This window comes from Canis lupus, chromosome 33 (genome assembly GCF_048164855.1).
Source record: "Canis lupus baileyi chromosome 33, mCanLup2.hap1, whole genome shotgun sequence".
Lineage (NCBI taxonomy): Eukaryota > Metazoa > Chordata > Mammalia > Carnivora > Canidae > Canis > Canis lupus.
Window position 1 is genome coordinate 29,028,417 of NC_132870.1, and position 18,012 is coordinate 29,046,428.

At 40.1% G+C, this 18,012-nt stretch overlaps 1 protein-coding gene and 1 long non-coding RNA gene across 16 annotated transcripts in view; one reads left to right on the forward strand and one right to left on the reverse strand.

Moving 5' to 3' along the window:
• The window catches only part of LOC140623942 (uncharacterized), an 82,741-nt gene that overhangs the window by 35,144 nt on the left and 29,585 nt on the right, over nucleotides 1–18,012 (reverse strand). For 14 of the 15 annotated variants that reach the window (XR_012023481.1, XR_012023480.1, XR_012023483.1 and 11 more), the window contains 2 exons: nucleotides 12,088–12,139; nucleotides 11,451–11,613 (listed from right to left, as the gene is read on the reverse strand). This is a non-coding gene — a long non-coding RNA (uncharacterized lncRNA). Of the gene's footprint in view, nucleotides 1–1,301; nucleotides 1,398–11,450; nucleotides 11,614–12,087; nucleotides 12,140–18,012 lie in introns of all 15 variants that reach the window. The other variant, XR_012023472.1, reaches the window with a different exon arrangement.
• RPL34 (ribosomal protein L34) overlaps nucleotides 1,684–18,012 on the forward strand; it is a 50,761-nt gene continuing 34,432 nt past the window's right edge. Inside the window, exon 1 of the mRNA XM_072810710.1 lies at nucleotides 1,684–1,693. The gene's annotated coding sequence lies outside the window, so the exon portion shown is untranslated. The remainder of the gene's footprint in view (nucleotides 1,694–18,012) is intronic.

An 18,012-nucleotide genomic window follows, 5' to 3' on the forward strand; every position in this document is an offset into this window, starting at 1 on the left:
ACACGTGGTTTGTTATGGCTTGTTCGCTTTCTCTTTTTCTTTGATCTATTCCCAATCTCAGGACAGTATGATCTAAAATGAGGATCTGGGGATCCCTGGATGGCTCAGCAGTTTAGTGCCTTTGGCCCATGGCGTGGTCCTGGAGTCCCGGGATCGAGTCCCACATGGGGCTCCCTGCATGGAGCCTGCTTCTCTCTCTGCCTGTCTCTGCCTCTCTCTCTGTGTCGCTCATGAATAAAATAAAATGAGGATCTGTTCTTGCCCAATTTCAAGTCAATTGCCTTTTTGCAATAATTATGTAAAGGGATCTATCTGAACATGATCACTGGCACATACTTCAGGCTCACTAAATGTTGATGTTTGGAAGTTAAATTAGTGAAACACAGGCCACAAGTACTAATGGAGTCAGAATGGGCTGGCTGATTTCACAATGGATGTCTTAAATCATGCTTTTTTTCCCTAACATCTCTTTTTGAGGTGTCATGTGCATGCCATAGAACTCACCCATTTAAAATGTACAATCCAACAATTTTTTTAGTAAATACATGGGGTTGTATAACCATCACCACAGTCCAGTATTACAACACCTCATCACCCTGTAAAAATCCCTCATACCCATTTGCAATCATATCCATTTCAACCCAAGGCCAGGCAACTGCTAATCTACCTTTTGTCTCTATATATAGATTTACCTTTTTAGGACACTTTACAAAAATAGAATCATAATACACAGTCTTTTGCATCTGGCTTATTTCACATAACACAGCATTTCTGAAGTCTATCTATGTTATGGAAAGTTCCTCTATTACTAAATAGTATTCCATTGTATGGACATACCACATTTTGTTTATCCATTCACCAGTTCTTGGACATTTGTTATGGTTTTTAAAAATCCTTTCCTGGGTGTATTTTGTTCAAATGTGTCATAAAATTATCTTGTACATGGACCATTTCCTCCTTCCCTAAATAAAGATAGTATAATCTCTTCCTCGGGGAGACTGTCAGCATCTCACAAGAGCTGTGCTGAGGACTTATGTCAGCTGCCCCAACACGCTGTGGTATAGGCCGTGGATAGATAAGTGAGCAATGATGCAGTTTTACTATTTTCTCTCTCTCTCTTTGTGGAAGGAGGGATAGGGAAATGAGACTTATTCTGAAAACCTACAGGTGGTCTTCGAATGTTCATGATACCAAGGCATAAGGGTGTTGAATTCTCCTGGGAAAGAAAAATGAAGGAAAGCAGAGGCAGCACCAAGATTGAAAGTCCTAAACAACAAAGGAAGGATAGGTTGTTGCCTGACCTGGAAGGGTAGGAATCCTGAGGGAAAGCAGCGTTCTTGCTCTGAGTTAGTAGAGCCCCAAAAGGTTTATGCCCGGTCTGGAGGCACCAGCTGGTCCTTTGTGGGGAGGAAGAAAAACACTGTGGTATTATTCAATGGTACCTCCAGACCAGTCCCTGGGGAAACTGTTCCAAGTTCCTTTAACAGAGGGGCCAGTAAAATTGAAAGAGTAAGACTACCTCTCGGGGCCCTAAAATATCTGTGGCCACTAAACTAAAATATCAGGTCAGACCACCCAAGATTTCCAGAGTAGTATTCACTTTGATTGAGAGGTTGGCTCCCTCAGCAGGAGCAGGCTGTTAGACTGGTATGGCAGTGGTAGAGCAGAGAGGCAGCCCCACCAGCGGCGTCCATGCAGGCAGAGCACAGCGCAACAGCAGGAAGGCCATAACCACCACAGACGGCCACGCGGACAGGGAGAGGCCTCACTGGTTTAGAAATTTGTACTACAACTCAGTGAGGGCTTGGGAAAACCAAGGACAATTGCTACCAAACCTGTGAGGCAGAATTCAGGCAACTAAAACATGCCCCGTGCTTTCCTGTCTGTGTCCTGAGGCTGTTCCTGCTGCCTGGAACATTCTTTTTGAGCTTCAGTAGGAGGAACAAGTTCTACTCTTCAGTTTGGAGCTAAAACATACCTCATCAAAGAGTCCATCCCGTTAGAGATTCCTGATGACCGTCTATCACAGCCCTTGGTTCTCTTGAGAGTACGGTGGTTCTAAAGTACACATTTCCCCCTCACATTTTAACATCTCTAAGATTGTGATAAATCACAGTTTCATTGGCCATGGTCTTTCTTTCTAAGGGGCTTAAAAAAAAAAAAAGATGTATCTGGGCATCTGGGTGGTGTAGCAGGTTAAGCGTCCAACTCTTGGTTTCAGCTCAGGTCATGATCTCAGGGTGGTGAGATCGGGCCCCACAGCCAGCTCTTACTCAGCGTGGAGTCTACTTAAGACTCTCTCTCCCTCTGCCGCCCCACCCCCACTACCTGTGCACATGGGCATGCTCTCTCCCCCTCTCTCTATAAATAAATCTTTAAAAATAAATAGGTAAATCTTTTTTAAAAAGATATATCTTAAAACCAGTGGCATCTCTGTTCAATAAAATACAGTATTCATCACATTTTATGAATGTTGTTTTGTCTGTAAGTTTATTGTTTATCTACCCTATAAGACTACAAGCTTCTTTGGAGCACAGACCATACCTAATTCACCTACACAGCTTGTAGTACAACTCTTGATGCTTTGTATGTGCTCAATAATGATTAATCAAATGAATGACTTAGCCTTACTATCGGAGCTGAACCAGAAAAACACCATACACAATGCTATGTATAATCAGGTGACATAATAAGCTCCTTTAGACAAAACCAAATACATATTCTCATTGTCAGATTCACATGTACCCAGTACTTTATCCCAAAGTTTGAGCTATAAGTTTTGTTTTTGTTTTATGATAGTCACAGAGAGAGAGAGAGAGAGGCAGAGACACAGGCAGAGGGAGAAGCAGGCTCCATGCACCCGGAGCCCGATGTGGGATTCGATCCCGGGTCTCCAGGATCGCGCCCTGGGCCAAAGGCAGGCGCTAAACCGCTGCACCACCCAGAGATCCCTACAAGTATTGGTTTTAAGCAGAAACTTCCACACAAGCAGATATCTGAAAACAAGGCACACTTCTGTCTAACCAGAAGTAGCTGGGTTTTTGCATTCTATTTATCAGAAAATCACTTTTAAAAGAGAGATATCAATAGAAAGTATTCACAAAGGCTCTCACAGTGTAAAACCCGAGTGCTTTGACAAATATGCTATTTTTACACGTGAAGAAAACTCATTGTCACACATTACGACCAGTTTTTCTGCTTAATATTATAGTTAACGCTAATCTTATGTTTATAACCTCTTAATCTATTCCCATAGACACGATAGATTTGGCCTTATCTATTCATTTGGGCCTGACTTAAATAAATAGAAAAACCAGGGGATTGGATGTTGGCTAAAATACTTTAATAATTAGCAAATATTTCAGGAAACGCCACTTAGAGGAAATGTAAATGGATTTCAATGCATGGTTGATCTATTTGAAAATTTTCCTCTGAATAAAAGTCCTTCTTAAAACTGATGCAAGGTTCTGGATAAATCACTTTATTATAAAAGTCCCCGATAGTGAGAATTTAAATACAAAATTATGCAAAATGAGAAAAATGGGTCATTCCTGCCACTGCCTCATTCTAGGGTTTTTGAGCACAATAGAGCTGAGAATGAAACTATCTCAACTTCATAATATGGCACAACTCCCTCTAGCATTCAGATGATGATTCTCAAGCAGTTTGCAGGGATAAACAGAGAACCGATCCTGATCTTGGGCAAGTCACACTGCCCTGGACCTCAGAAGTAATTTCTGCTCCACAAATCTGACTTCTCAACGTCCAGTTTAATCGGCATCTCTGAGAATCCTTCCAGACTTCCCTGGTCACAGTCAATAGCACTGACACCTTTTCTGGACACCTCTAACATTTTGCTACTTCTTTTATGGTAGCAGTTACATAGTCTGCCTTATGGTAGAGATAGGTGTATATCTATTTGTCTGCATCAGAAAGCTGTGAACTCCTGAAACCAGGACTATTTTTATTCACCTTCGGGTCTGGCACATACAGGGTATCTCATGCCTTTCCTATATCAAATTGAATGGCTTTATAAGATCAGCCTTGACTTATTATTCTGCTTATGTTCCCTAAGGCATTTTGATTTTGTTTTTAAGTGCTAATATTCCAGATTAGAAAAAAACCTGCTCCTCTCAAACCCTCATGGGTCTTTGTGTGTGACCTGGAACAAAGAGCTGGGTTCAGCCCAACTCAGCTCAGAGAGTGCCTCAAGCGGTTCATATCAAGTTCATGTCCAGAAGTATGGTTGGCTGGGGCTTCACTGTGCCCTGGGAGGAGAGAGCTTCCCTACAAGATCTTAGAGATGAAAATCAATTCTCTTTGGTTCTAAGAGCAGAGGCCAATGCTCTCTGTGAACTATGCAGTCACTAGAACATCATACATATCTGTGCAGCCTAATCCTGGCTCTGACACTCATATTCTGGGTGATGATATTCAGGTCCTTTAAGCCTCTTGATCATTAACTCATTGGTCTCTAAATTTGGGAATCTAATGCTAGAGTGGCTCTATAAGGTGGACTGGTGTGAAAACTAATAAATACAAAGCATTCCCAAGTATTCTGACAAGGTTCAGTGCTAAGTATAGTGAAAACAGTGTGGCCAGAGGCCTTGGACCTGTGCCAGATGCAACTGGCCTTGGCCATTCTTTCCCATACTGTTCCCAGATGACAAAGGTTTGGCTGAAGACCCTGCCAGGACCTGCCACATCACTGTTCCCAGAGGGAGTTACAGAGTCCAGCCTGGTATGTACTGAGAAGGGCCCTGAGAAAGATGGGACCCATGAAGGCATTGCCAACACCATTCCAGAAAACAAATTCATGAACATTCTCAGCTCTAAGCATTGCTTTGTGTGTAATATTGCTTCTGACCAGCAGCTATTTATTTGTGATATAAAACCCTTAAAATAAAGTTCTTATTTTACCAAATTTTTGGTTTCAGGGAACCTAGCTGTGGGCAAAATTATAGTCTTATACCTACATAATGCCTAAACTGTTGGCCAATTGAAGCGTTTCCTTAGAAAATCAATCCAACCAAGCCGTTTGATGTTGTTTAGCCACACCAATTGATTGGAGTTTTCACTTCCTAGCCAGTCGCTTTGGCATTGCTTAGATGAAGCCCAAATTAATTTTGTTCTTGGTCACTGTTCATAAAATCTGAAATCTGAAAGTTCAGCCCTAACCACCTCACAAAATGGGCAGTCTTGTTCTTGACCTCATTAACAAAAGGCTCTCCTTCCAACTCGCACCAACCTGGGGGAGGAAATAAACCAGACAGCCCGAATGACGACAGAGAGGGATGAAATAACCCGTCCTCAGGACAATGCCTTTTCCTGTTTCTGGAGGCTCCTCCTATTCCCACACTGGTTTCTGTATCCGTTACTCTACCAGGATCCTCTTTCACATCAAAGTGTCCCTCCTTGGGCTTCACAAGTAGGGGCATAACCTTACCTTCTACAGGAAGGAATTTTCTTCCCAAAGGAAAGGGAAAAACCATGTGTTTGGTTGCTATAAAATTACACGCTACTCTCCTTGTTTTGCATTTAATAATCCTGCACACAAAAAGTATAGGCAGGCCTCGAGATACTATGGGCCAAACGTTCAACTCCTAGATTCCTATAGGTCAAGTCGAAAGCATTAAAAAAAATAAAAAATAAAACTCCAGCCATTCCGTCTTCATTAATAATATTAAATGCCTGAGTCGGGAAAATTTTTTGTAGAGGATATGATTCTTTTCTGCTTCTAAAGCACATGAAAGGGCATAAGCTGGACAGATTTTAAGGAAGAGAGGTTGAAGAATACCATGCATTCCATCTCAGACCAGGCTACTGGGACCCTTCTTGGGAGGTCCGCATTTAAATCCAGTTTTCAACTACTACATGTAATTGGTGATGGTAGAGCACTAAAGCTGCTCCAGAGCTGTCATTTGTGTCATTATCAAAAGCACTTATTTATACCTAACATATCTTATGTGTGGCAGATGCTTGAATAGGCATGTCTCTCTCTTTCTGGGGCCTCTGGTCTAAAATGGTGCTCATATTCTTGGGGACACAGGGTAAATATCAGAACCTTAAGCAGGAGAAAGCTACATTCAATTTCTTTCTCCTAATGCACAGTTTGGGGACAGGGAATAGGCAAAATGAAGCTCGACAAATCTTTAACTGTTGGGATATGTAGAAAATATAGTTCTTTGTCTTTGCAGTAGGATCCTTCTAAAGAATATCACATGGGGGAAAATATCAGAAAGGGAGACAGAACATAAGAGACTCTTAACTCTGGGAAACGAAACTCTGGGTGGTGGAAGGGGAGGTGGGGGGGTGACTGGGTGATGGGCACTGAGGGGGGCACTTGATGGGGGCAACATATAGAATTAACTGGGTGTTATTCTATATGTTGGCAAATTGAACACCAATAAAAAACAAATTTATAAAAAAATATCACATGGGGGGGTAAGAATTGATCAAAAGATAGCATAGGTTTCAAAAAGTGAAGAGATACTCTTCTAAAAGTATTCGTTAATTCATTCACTTGCTCATTCAGAATTTATCAACTGTTCCCCAGATGCCCAGACATGTAGCTGGCGCTATGACAGGTATAAAACAAAGAGACTAATCCATACCTTGAAAACCTCGTACACACTCAGGAGTCCATAATGGCACTGTGTTAGCATACGGAAAGAAGTGAATTATCCCAACCCAGATAAACACGACTGGTAATTTGGAGACAGAGTCAGAGTGACTCTGAATCACTTTGGGATAGACTAAGAGCTAGGCTTAAAGACAGATGAGCCCAATTCCTAATTGATCTTAAATACTTCAAGGCAATCCTCCTTTCTGTTATTCTCTCCTTTGCTCTTTATGAAGGGGAAGAAATCAAGCCCTGTGGCTTATGAATTTCCCCTCACAACTAGGAGAAGGTTTCTTCACCAAAGGTGAATACTGCAGGCTTTACTCCTAGGCCAGGGAAAAGAAACACTGAAAATGAATCAGCTCTTCCATGAGGACTATATTATCATATCATCATTAGAAGCAAAAAAAGGAAAAGAGAGAAAACGTAGCACAAGGTTGAAGAGACCAGATTCCACTCCACGAAGGCCCCCATTGTCTCTGAGAAACTCGTGTCAACATGAGTAACAGTGACCTCTTCACCCCTACGCTGACAGAGAAAGGAGAGGAAATGAAAATCATTGGCAAAGCATCTGTCCAGCTCTACGTGCTTTAATGCCATTATCTTATTTAATCCTCACAAATAATTTACTAGGAAGGTGTTAACAACTCTCATTTCATAGATGAGGAAACTAAAGCTCAGGAAATTTAAGTAACTTGTCTGAAGTCATACTGCCAGTAAGTACTAGAGCCAGGAGTTAAATTCAGGGCTGTCTGAGGCCAAAGCTTAGTAATTTTCCCCACACACCTCACTCCATGTATGCGCACACATACAAAACACTGCATGCATATATGTCAGCCCCTGGCTGGATGCAGGATAAATAAATGGTCCTTTAACAACTTCTACCTAACCAGCCTCTCCAAGCATACACGAGGATTTTTCAAATATCTTTTCATTTCTCTCACTCACCCAATTTTTAAACTGTTTTTATAATATTTTTATAATAGCAGCCATGGTTGATATTTGAAATGGACTATATAGGGATCCCTGGGTGGCGCAGCAGTTTAGTGCCTGCCTTTGGCCCAGGGCACGATCTTGGAGACCTGGGATCGAATCCTACGTCAGGCTCCCGGTGCATGGAGCCTGCTTCTCCCTCTGCCTGTGTCTCTGCCTCTCTCTCTCTCTCTCTCTCTGTGTGACTATCATAAATAAAAAAATAAAAAATTAAAAAAAAAATGAAATGGACTATATACTGCTATCTGTAGTGCTTATGAGGAACAGTGCTAGGTTAGGTAGATCCTAACACTGTGATGAATAAAATGAGAAACTTCTGTGCACATAAAATATGGCAAAATAAAATATTTAAAGATATGTTCATCTATTTTTATCATTCTGATGCAAAACTATACTATATTCTATTTATAAAGTTATTTCCTTACATGTTTTCTATTTTTTCCCCCATCCTGTCATTCTTTTTCCCCTGGTAATCTCTAATATATCTAAGGAAGAGGAAGCAAGAAGTTGTACCACCTGTGTTTACTAATTATAGTGTTAGGCCTGGGTACTTTATTAGAATGCTGATTATCTCTCAAGCGACTAACCCTACCTTTTTTCCCTTAGAACTGGCAACAATTTAAATTCAAATATCTTCATGACGGGCAATTTTTTTTTATGTGGCATACCAGGGGAGTAAGTTGGTTTGGGTATGTTTTGGTTTGGGGCTTTTTTTTTCCCCTCTCCATTTTTGGTAGAAGGTTGTGCCTCAGAAAACTATGTTCAGTTGGCCTATGCCATTGGAAAACTTTCTTGAGTTGTTCTGCCCATATGCCACAAGCCTGAACCCAACAGATACCAGCTCCAAGAAAAAGCAGGGCATTCTATCTCTGTGACCGATTTCTTTTTTGGATTCCCTTTAAGTCTGTCAATAAGTTGCAGATGTGATGAGTTGGTTTTCCGAATGCAAGTTACCTGTCCGTTGGGAGCAGAAGGAGATCACTAGTTCGGGCCACCCACAACTGACAGATGGCAGTGACTTTGGTCACTGATGATATTGGCTGAATTAAACTCAGCTTAGAAGAGAAAGAAACCATAATACCCCTTAACAATTTCCTTTGCTCCACCCAGTCATTCTACTAAAGAAAAGATGATTTAAAAAGTCAAGACTCCAGCACCACATGTGCCACATTAACATCTGGACAAGGGCTTGAGGGGATCTCTCTGGAAACAGAAAAGAAAAGGAAAAAAGCCCTCTGGGTAATTGTTGCTCTCCAACTCTGCAGGGTAGTGTAGTTGGTTGAGTGGGGGTGGAGTGGTTTGTGAGAATAGCCAGCCAAGGTCTGGCCAGTTGGTTATACAAGTTGAAACAACTTTGCATTCATCTAAAAAAAAATTGGTAAATTTAAGATGCCTATTATATGCACAAAAATATTACCAAAAGATTATCATTGTAAAATAAAATTTTAATATACAGGACGTTTTTCATGAAAAAAAATGCTTGGAAAAAGTTTCTGTATATTTTGGATTTGTGTTCCTTCAAGAAAAACAATAAATCGAGGTATCCTAAAATATCATGTCCAATGTAGACCATGGCATATGTAAAGGCCAACTCAGAGCAGCCAAAGTGCAAGAGTATACTGAAAAATTGGCTTTCTTTCAATTCTTCAGTAGAAGGGGGAGGGGGCATTAGAACATATTTACAGGGCAGCCTGGGTGGCTCAGCGGTTTAGTGCTGCCTGAATTCAGCCCAGGGCCTGATCCTGGAGTCCCCGGATCGAGTCCCGGGATCGAGTCCCACACTGGGCTCCCTGCATGGAGCCTGCTTCTCCCTCTGCCTGTGTCTCTGCCTCTCTCTCTTTCTTTCTCTCTCTCTCTCTGTGTCTGTCATGAATAAATAATAAAATCTTAAAAAAAAAGATTTACATGCTTTGGTCCTTTTTCTCAGAATTCCCTGTTTTCTGTTCAGATAATAACTTTCATAATTAACACAGTGGAGTTAACTAGTTCCACAGGCTTTGGCATCTTAAGGACCCCAGGTTCAAATACAATAATGACCTTTGTTCAGCAAGTGACTTGACATCTCAAAGACCTCAGTTTCCTGACTTGTGGACTAGAGCCTATGTCACAGATTTGTGAGAGTTCAGTGAGGTCATGTATAACCAGCACTTCACACAGTGCCTCTTAGGTGGCCAAGTGCTCAGTAATTGTCATATATGAATATAATCATAATGACTCCTTCTTCTGTTCCTACTGCTTCTTCTCCAGCCCACTGGCCATAGTATTAATATTCTAATTCCTGACGTGGGGTTTATGGGCAGCACAGTGAATTGTTAAAAGCATGGACTCTGAAGTCGGGCGGCCTGGGCCCAATTCCTGTCTCCTCCATTTGCTGGCCCTTTGACCTAGGGCAAGTTACTTCACCCCTCTGCATGTCAGTCTCCTCACTTTTACTTTTTTTTTTTTTAAGATTTTATTTATTTACTCATAAGAGACACAGAGAGAAAGGCAGAGACATAGGCAGAGGGAGAAGCAGGTTTCCTATGGGGAGCCCAATGTGGGAATTGATCCCGGGACCCCAGGATAATGACCTGAGCTGAAGGCAGATGCTTTCATTGAGTGGCATCATTGAGCCACCCAGGCATCCCAGTCTCCTCACCTTTAAAACAAGGATGATAACAGTATCGAATTTCTCAGATCATTGTAAGGATTAAATAAGTTACCACATGTAAGTGACTGAAAACTATGCCCAGCTCTCAGTAACTACTGGCCGTCATTATTATTTTTATGCCTATTAATGCAATAGAATCATAATCTCCTTGAGTGACATTGCTGGACTGCAATGTTCATAAAATCTGCTTTTGTATTCATGGTGTCCCCTGGCGCAGAGCAGGGCCTCAATAAATATTGACTTCAACCATCTTTTATGTAGAATATGAAGTGGCTTTCTAAAAGCTCTCTCACTCTGTCGCATCTCCCTCGATATCCATCCTAACTGGCCCCCGGGCCTGTCCCAGGGGGACAGGGATGCCTATCCCATCCCTGAGATGCTTAACCCATCTCATCTCCCTTCACTCCCCTAAACATACTCTACCTCCAGCAAACACTACTGATTTCCTCTACCAGCCATGAATTTCAGGGAGGTAGGTCTCAGCCCCAGCCATTGGGAGTGAATTATTCTTTCAGACCAGTCATGGTGTTCTCATTATTCTTGCATTGACTGATGGAGGTATGGACATAAATGGAATTTTGACCAATTAAATGCAAGAACAAGCCTTCAGAGAAGGGAAGTATCCGAAAAAGATTTTCCTTGATAACAGACTGTCTGTCTTGTCCCACTAGATACTGTGGCATTTGCATGTGAGGCCTGGAGTTGCTGCTGCCATTCTACATCCATAAAAGAAACTATGTCAAAATAATGATGTGCCAACCTGCTGAATTAATCAACCCTAGACCACCCTAGCTATAGGATTTGTGTTACGTGAAAGAACACATATATTTAATTTGCGCTTTTCTGTTCCTTGAAACCTTAAGTAGCCTAATGGATACTCAAGAAATCCACCCCCCTGCCCAATAAGTCAAGATATAATACCCCCTCTACAAGGGTACAGGTCATAAATACATATCTCATTAAATTTTCACAAACTAAATATAGCCGTGAAACCAATACAGACATAAAAATTCAACTTCATTGATAGGTCAATAAAGAAATAAATCTTTTTTAGCTAGCTAACAAATAGGCAGAGATGATGACTACTTGTTCTTTTGGCTTGTTGGATGTAGAAAAGTATATGCTCATGTACTTTTGGTGAGAGTGTAATTTGGCAACATGTATCAAAATTTTAAACATACTTACCTTTTGACTCAGCAATTTAACTTCAAGGAATTTATCCTAAGGAGATAATCACACACATGCACAAAGAAGCACATAAATCTTCATTGCTGGTATTCCACGGCAAATGTTTGCAAAAAATCCAGGTAGCCATCAATGCAGAATTGTTAAATACATTTTTATGTACCTTTTAAAAATGAGATCTTTGTGAATTGACATGGAAAGCACCCCATGATTTACTGTTTAAGAAAATCAGCATGTTGTCAAATACACGGCATAGTATGAGCGCATTTATGGTATGTGAGGCTAACAGTGGGGGATGAAAGCATGGACAACATCTACTTTGTATACCATTGTTGAGTTTCACTTTGTGAATCAATAGGCACATGCTACTATTTTCATCAGAAGTCACCCTGACAGAGCTGAGAACAAATACTCTGCAGGGTGTTTGGGTGGACCACCCCAATGCAACAGCCCTCTCCTCCTCACTCCCGCCTGCCCGGGCTAATGTGGTGGTTCTCCATGGGTTGTTCTTGTACCACTGGCTAGATACAGACCTGGTCTAAATAAGACTTTGGGTTTTCATAGCAACCACAAAGAATTCACTGGAAAGATTACAACCAATTACATTAATGGCAACTTTTATATTCTTTTAACTTACTGTGAGAGGAATAATTTTAAAACGACTCCACGAATGATAGCTCTATGACATTCTGGAAAAGGAAAATGGAAATCAGTGGTTGGCGGGGACTAGGGTGGAGGGAGGGATGAATAGGTGGAGCACAGAGGATTTTTAGGGCAGAGAAAATATTTCGTAGGCTATATATGAAATATGCTATAGGCTATGCATATTTGAAATATGTGCTATAGCATATATGAAATATGCTAAATAGGCTATATATGATGCGCACATGTTGTTATACATCTATCCCCTATAAAATGTACAATGTCAAGAGTGAACCCTCATGTAAACTATAAACTTTGCGTGATCATGATGAGTCAATGTCAGTTCATCAACGGTAACAAATGTTCCATTTTAGTGGAGGATGTGTGGGGACAGGAGGTTTATGAAACCTCTATTTTTCACTCAACTTCACTGTGAACCTGAAACTGCTCTAAAAAAATTTAAATTTGTTTTTTATTCAATATATGTATATATTCCAAAGTTTCATTAACACCCTTACCACACATAGTTATGTTTTTTTTCTCACGATGAAAACTTTCAAGATCTACTGTCTCAGCGACTTTCAAATGTGTAATACAGTGTTAATAACTATAGTCCCTGTGCTGTACACTCCAACCCCAGGACTTACTTTATAACTAGAAGTTGTACCTTTTGATCACCTTCACCCACTTCGCTTGCTCCCCTACCCCCACCTGCAACTACCAATCTATTCTATTTATGAGTTCAATTTTTTTATTCCATATACAAGTGAGATCATGTTGTATTTTTCTTTTTCTGTCTGATTTATTTCACTTAGCATAATACCTTCAAAATCCATCCATATTATTACAAATGGCAGGATTTCCATCTTTTTTTATGAATGATATTCCATGATACACATAATAATTATCCTTTTATATAACATATATTTATATATCGCATTTTCTTTATCCATTTAGCAATGGAAGTTAGGTTGTTTCCATGTCTTGGCTATCATAAATAATGCTGCAATGAACATAAGGGTGCATATATCTTTTTCAGTTAGTGTTGTTATTTTCCTCAGAATAAACATCCGTATGTGGAATTGTTGGATCATATGGTAGTTCTATTTTTAATTTTTTGAGGAAATTCCATACTGTTTCCCATAGTAGTTGCACCAATTTATATTCCCAGCAATGGTATATGAGGGTTCTCTTTTTTCCATATCCTTGCCAACACTTGTTATTTCTTGTCTTTTTGATAAAAGTCATTCTAACAGGTGTGAGGTGATTAGCTCAATGTGGTTTTGATCTGCATTTCCCTGATAATTAATGACTTTGAGCACCTTTTCAGGTATCTTTGAAGGTATTTTTGGAAAAAATATCTTTTTAGATACTCTACTAATTTTTTAATCAGATTGTTTTGTTTTTTTTGGTGGGGGCAGTTATTGAGTCATATGAGTTCTTTATATATTTTATATTTTAAACCTTTAAAGTCCAGTTTTTAAAAAATCCTATAAGCATAAAAATCTTCTTGGGAAATAAGGTCATTTGTTTCTCTTGTGAGAAAAAAATGACTGGTGTGAGCTAAAATGGGAAACGTTCAAACTAATCACTAATTATATCTTGTTTCTGAATGCCCACCGACTATAGCAACCTAAACAACACCTTATTATTCTAACACCTAGAACATTTATCTGCCTAAGGATGTTTCATACTTAGAGGTGAGTTTTCACCCAAAGCATTGCAGGCATAGATGAAATCAAATAGAGACAGTTTCAATCACTTGCAGTGCTTAAAATATTTATAATCCTTTCTATAGCCAAAGGCAGCCAGGCTAATTATTTACCAAGCAAGTGGAAAGGATGTCCCCAGGGATACAGCAGAACTGATACATCAATTGGGAGAAAGATTGGTAGTTAGTTGGAGTTCAGAGAGTCTCAAAAGCATCTTGGAGTGGCTCTATTTTAGCCTCACATAAGAACTGGACCATTGTGCTACAAATGACACATTTGCTACTGAAAAGATCAAACGGTGCTGGGAGGGCTTCTGTAGCTAGTCCTCACGTTGATTTTCTGAGCATCTCTAATGAGCCACAGCGATAGAAATCTATGCTCTCTGGGGCTACAGGGTCCCCAAATAGAAAGGCTCTGTAGATTCCAGGAGAGAGATTTAATGGAGGTGGGAGATTATTGGGTCTCCACAAAGGGCTTTAAATTTCCCAGCCGAAAAGCTTTCTATTGGTAACAACAGTGATTTTATGGGTTTTGTTAATTAGGAGACCAATTAAGGCTTGCTTTAAAATTTTTCAGGCAACGCATCTAGTAACACGTAGGCTTGAAATTGATGCTCCCTCTCATCTCACTCCTCCAAAAATAACAGTAATGGCTTAATCATATTCTTCCAGGGTTTTTTCTACATGTATACATATGCATATATTGGTATTGGCAGCTAGGTATTTAGATATCACATTACAATGTTGTCAGTCATTCCCAGCTCTTCTTGAAATGTTCCATTAATGACAGAAAGGTTTGGAGATTTGCTGCAAAGACCAACAGACTGGACTGAGCTTGCCCCCTGTTGAAATGTCTGATTTGCAGCTCATATCAGTTATGATAATGTTTCCTAAACATCGCCATCTGCATTTTCCAAGTTTGAAAACCCTAAGCTGTGATCATTTGGCAAGCCAGAAATCTTGAGCTTCTCCTTATGTTAATGCCTCTCCCTTACCATCTTCTTCCATCCACAACTCCATGCTGCCAATCTAATCTCCCCTGTTCATGTCTCTCTGTTTGCAACATCACTCCCGTGGTCCAAGTCATCAAAATCTCCCATCTGAACTGCTGCAGTAGCCTCTTTATGATCTTGTCCTCTTCTAATCCATTCTTCACAAAACCGCTAGAGTCATCTTTTTAAAGACATAAATCTAATCCTAACATCCACTTATCAGGAGTTTTCCATTGCATGTACAGCAAAATCCTTGTATACTGTTGCCATCAGTCTTTGGGTGTTTTTACTTTGGCTCTGTCCAGCCTCAGCCACTCTCCTTTCATTTCCCAGGCTCCAGCCACTCTGGAGTGGCCCCCAGCCCTGGCTTAGACACATGGATCCTGCTATTCTCTCTGCCTGCAGTCTTCTTCCTCAACCCTCCCTACTTTACCTAATAAACTCCTAGTCAGTCTTCAAATCTCAGTTCAAATCCCACTCTGTCGGGATAAATTTTTACCGTATGTGTGAGGTTTAGTAATATCTCTGTTGCCCACTAGACTGTCAGCTGCAGGCAAATAGGTCTGTTTTAGTACCTGGTTTCCCCAGACACTAACAAAGTACCTGCCACGTGGCAGGAACTAGAACGTTTGCGGAGTCAAATTACTTCCCTACTAAAGAATCTTAATTTGCTAATAATTAAAGGACCAGTACAGGTGAAGTTACTGGGCAGAGTCCCAACTGGGGAAACACAGACCATGCCCTCTGGTAAGAGCCCGAAAGTAGGAGTTTGCTCTCTACTTCTAAGCCCACTCACCCATCCAACCCCTGGCTCTGGCTGTACTCGCTCAGCTTGGCCATGCCTGGATGGGCAGAAATGACATTATGCAAATGGATAGCAGTTCAGATTCCTCCTTTTTCAAGATTAAAAGATGACCTTTCAAAGATTTTTAAAATTAATTATTCTTTTTAGTAGTGAATTCAGCTAGGGAAAGAAACCAAATCTATCAAATTACTTTTCCATCCTTTGGTGCCCTCTATTGATGGTAAACTCAATTGCAGTGAAATTACTCTTTTTTTTTTTTTTTTTTTTCCCTAGCGAGGAGAGCTGTGAAGAGGGTATCTGCAAGCCTTTCCACAAATACAGGTTCTGGGTGAATTTAAATAAAGTCTTTGGGTAAATCCAACTACTATTTCATCAAAATCAAAAGTAGTGTTTATGGATTGGGTTCATGCACTCGAACTTTCTGTCACATCCTTAGGCATGTTCATCTGGCTAGCGTTAGAACTCATAGCAAAATTGGGACAGAATTTCCAAGCATCAGATAGCAGTAAGAAGAATTATCTTTGCCTGTGCAGAAAATATACCCTACACAGGGCTGCCAGATTATCTTTTTGGTTTTCCTGCCTGGGGAAAAAACAGACCTATACTGGAAACATGGACAAAGCAATAAGAGACTTAATCTTAGGAAATAAACTGAGGGTACCTGGAGGGGAGGTAGGTGCAGGGTGGGGTAACTGGGTGATGGGAATTAAGGGGAACACGTGATGTAATGAGCACTGGGTGTTATGTGAGACTGAAGAATCACTGACCTCTACCTCTGAAACCAATAATGCATTATGTGTTAATTACTTGAATTCAAATTTAAAAATAAAATTTTAAAATGACATTTAATTTTTTAATTTATTTTAATTGTTAATTAAATAAAATTATGTAAACTTAATTTTAATCAATTTATTTTTTCCAAATAATTTAGTTTCAAGATAATGTTAGTTCTTTTCAAAATGTATGGCCCACGTCTCATAGACAAATGGATGAGTCAGTAAAAAACTATGTGCCTTTGTATGTGCCTTCAATTAGAAGCTCAATTATTGGTTAGAAACTTATTTTTCTAGAAGTATTTAAAGTTTAAGCAAAAGAAAATTTTCTGAAATGAACTAATTATATTTGCTTGGTTTTCACAAATTTTGGAAGGAGTTACATGTAGAACAGAACCCACTTTAAACTTTCCAGTGATTAGCCAAGAAAACTCCTCCAATTTTTTTCCTCTGAAGTGGTCAGTGAAGATAAATGAAAGAATGATGAATCTCCATACTGAATTTACAACTCAGCTTATATATCTGAAGTACATTTGGATGCTGAGGCAGTGTCACAGCACTAAGACAACAGATACACAATGCAAGCCACATGTGTCACTTTAAATTTTCTAGTAGCCACGCTAAAAACAGTAAAAAGAAACAAATGAGTGCCATTTTAATATTATATTTTTAATTTAACCCAGTAGGTCCCAAATATTATTAGTTCAACATGGAATCAATCAGTATAAAATATTATTAACAAGATATTTCACACTTTTCATGTGGCTTCAAAACCTTGTGTGTTTTCTACCAACAACACATCTCAATTCAGACACTAAATTTTCAGTGATTAATGTGAAATATGGTTCTATTAAAGCAATAAAGTTATCTTTAATAGATAAATATTTTATCCTGCTTCAGCTCTTAAAGTAGAACTAAGTAAAATGTGAACTTCATTTTTTAAAAAAAGATTCTATTCATTTATTCATGAGAAACACAGAGAGAGAGACAGAGACAGAGAGAGAGAAACAGGCTCCTTGCAGGGAGCCTGATGCAGGACTCGATGTGGGACTCGATGTGGTACTCAATCCCTGGACCGGGATTACGCCCTGAGCCAAAGACAGACGCTCAACCACTGAGTCACCCAGGTGCCCCAAAATGTGAACTTCAGTACCTCTCTTAGCACATTTCAAGTGCTCACTGTCCTTGAGAAGCTAGCAGGTAACTGTGATGGAAAATTTTAAATGTCACCTTGGCCTTGGCCCACCACTGGGTGCCCAGATTACACACTATTTCTGGGTGTCTGTCAGAGTGATTCTGGATGACATTAGCATTTGAATGATCACACTCAATAAAGTAGACTGCCTTCACCAATGCAGGTAGACATCAACCAATCTGTTGAGGGCCTGGATAGAACAAAAGGGAGAGGAAAGAGAAATTCATCTCTTTTTTCCTGCCTTACTTCTGGGCTGGGTGGGTCCTCATCTTTTGCTGGACTGGGATTTACACCATAGGTTCCCCTGGTTCTCAGGCCTTTGGATTTGAAGTGAATCACACCACCAGCTTTCCTCAGTCTCCAGCTTGCAGATGGTAGACTGTGAGACTTCCCAGGCTCCATAATGGTGTGAGTTAATGCCTCATAATAAATCTTGTTTCTGTT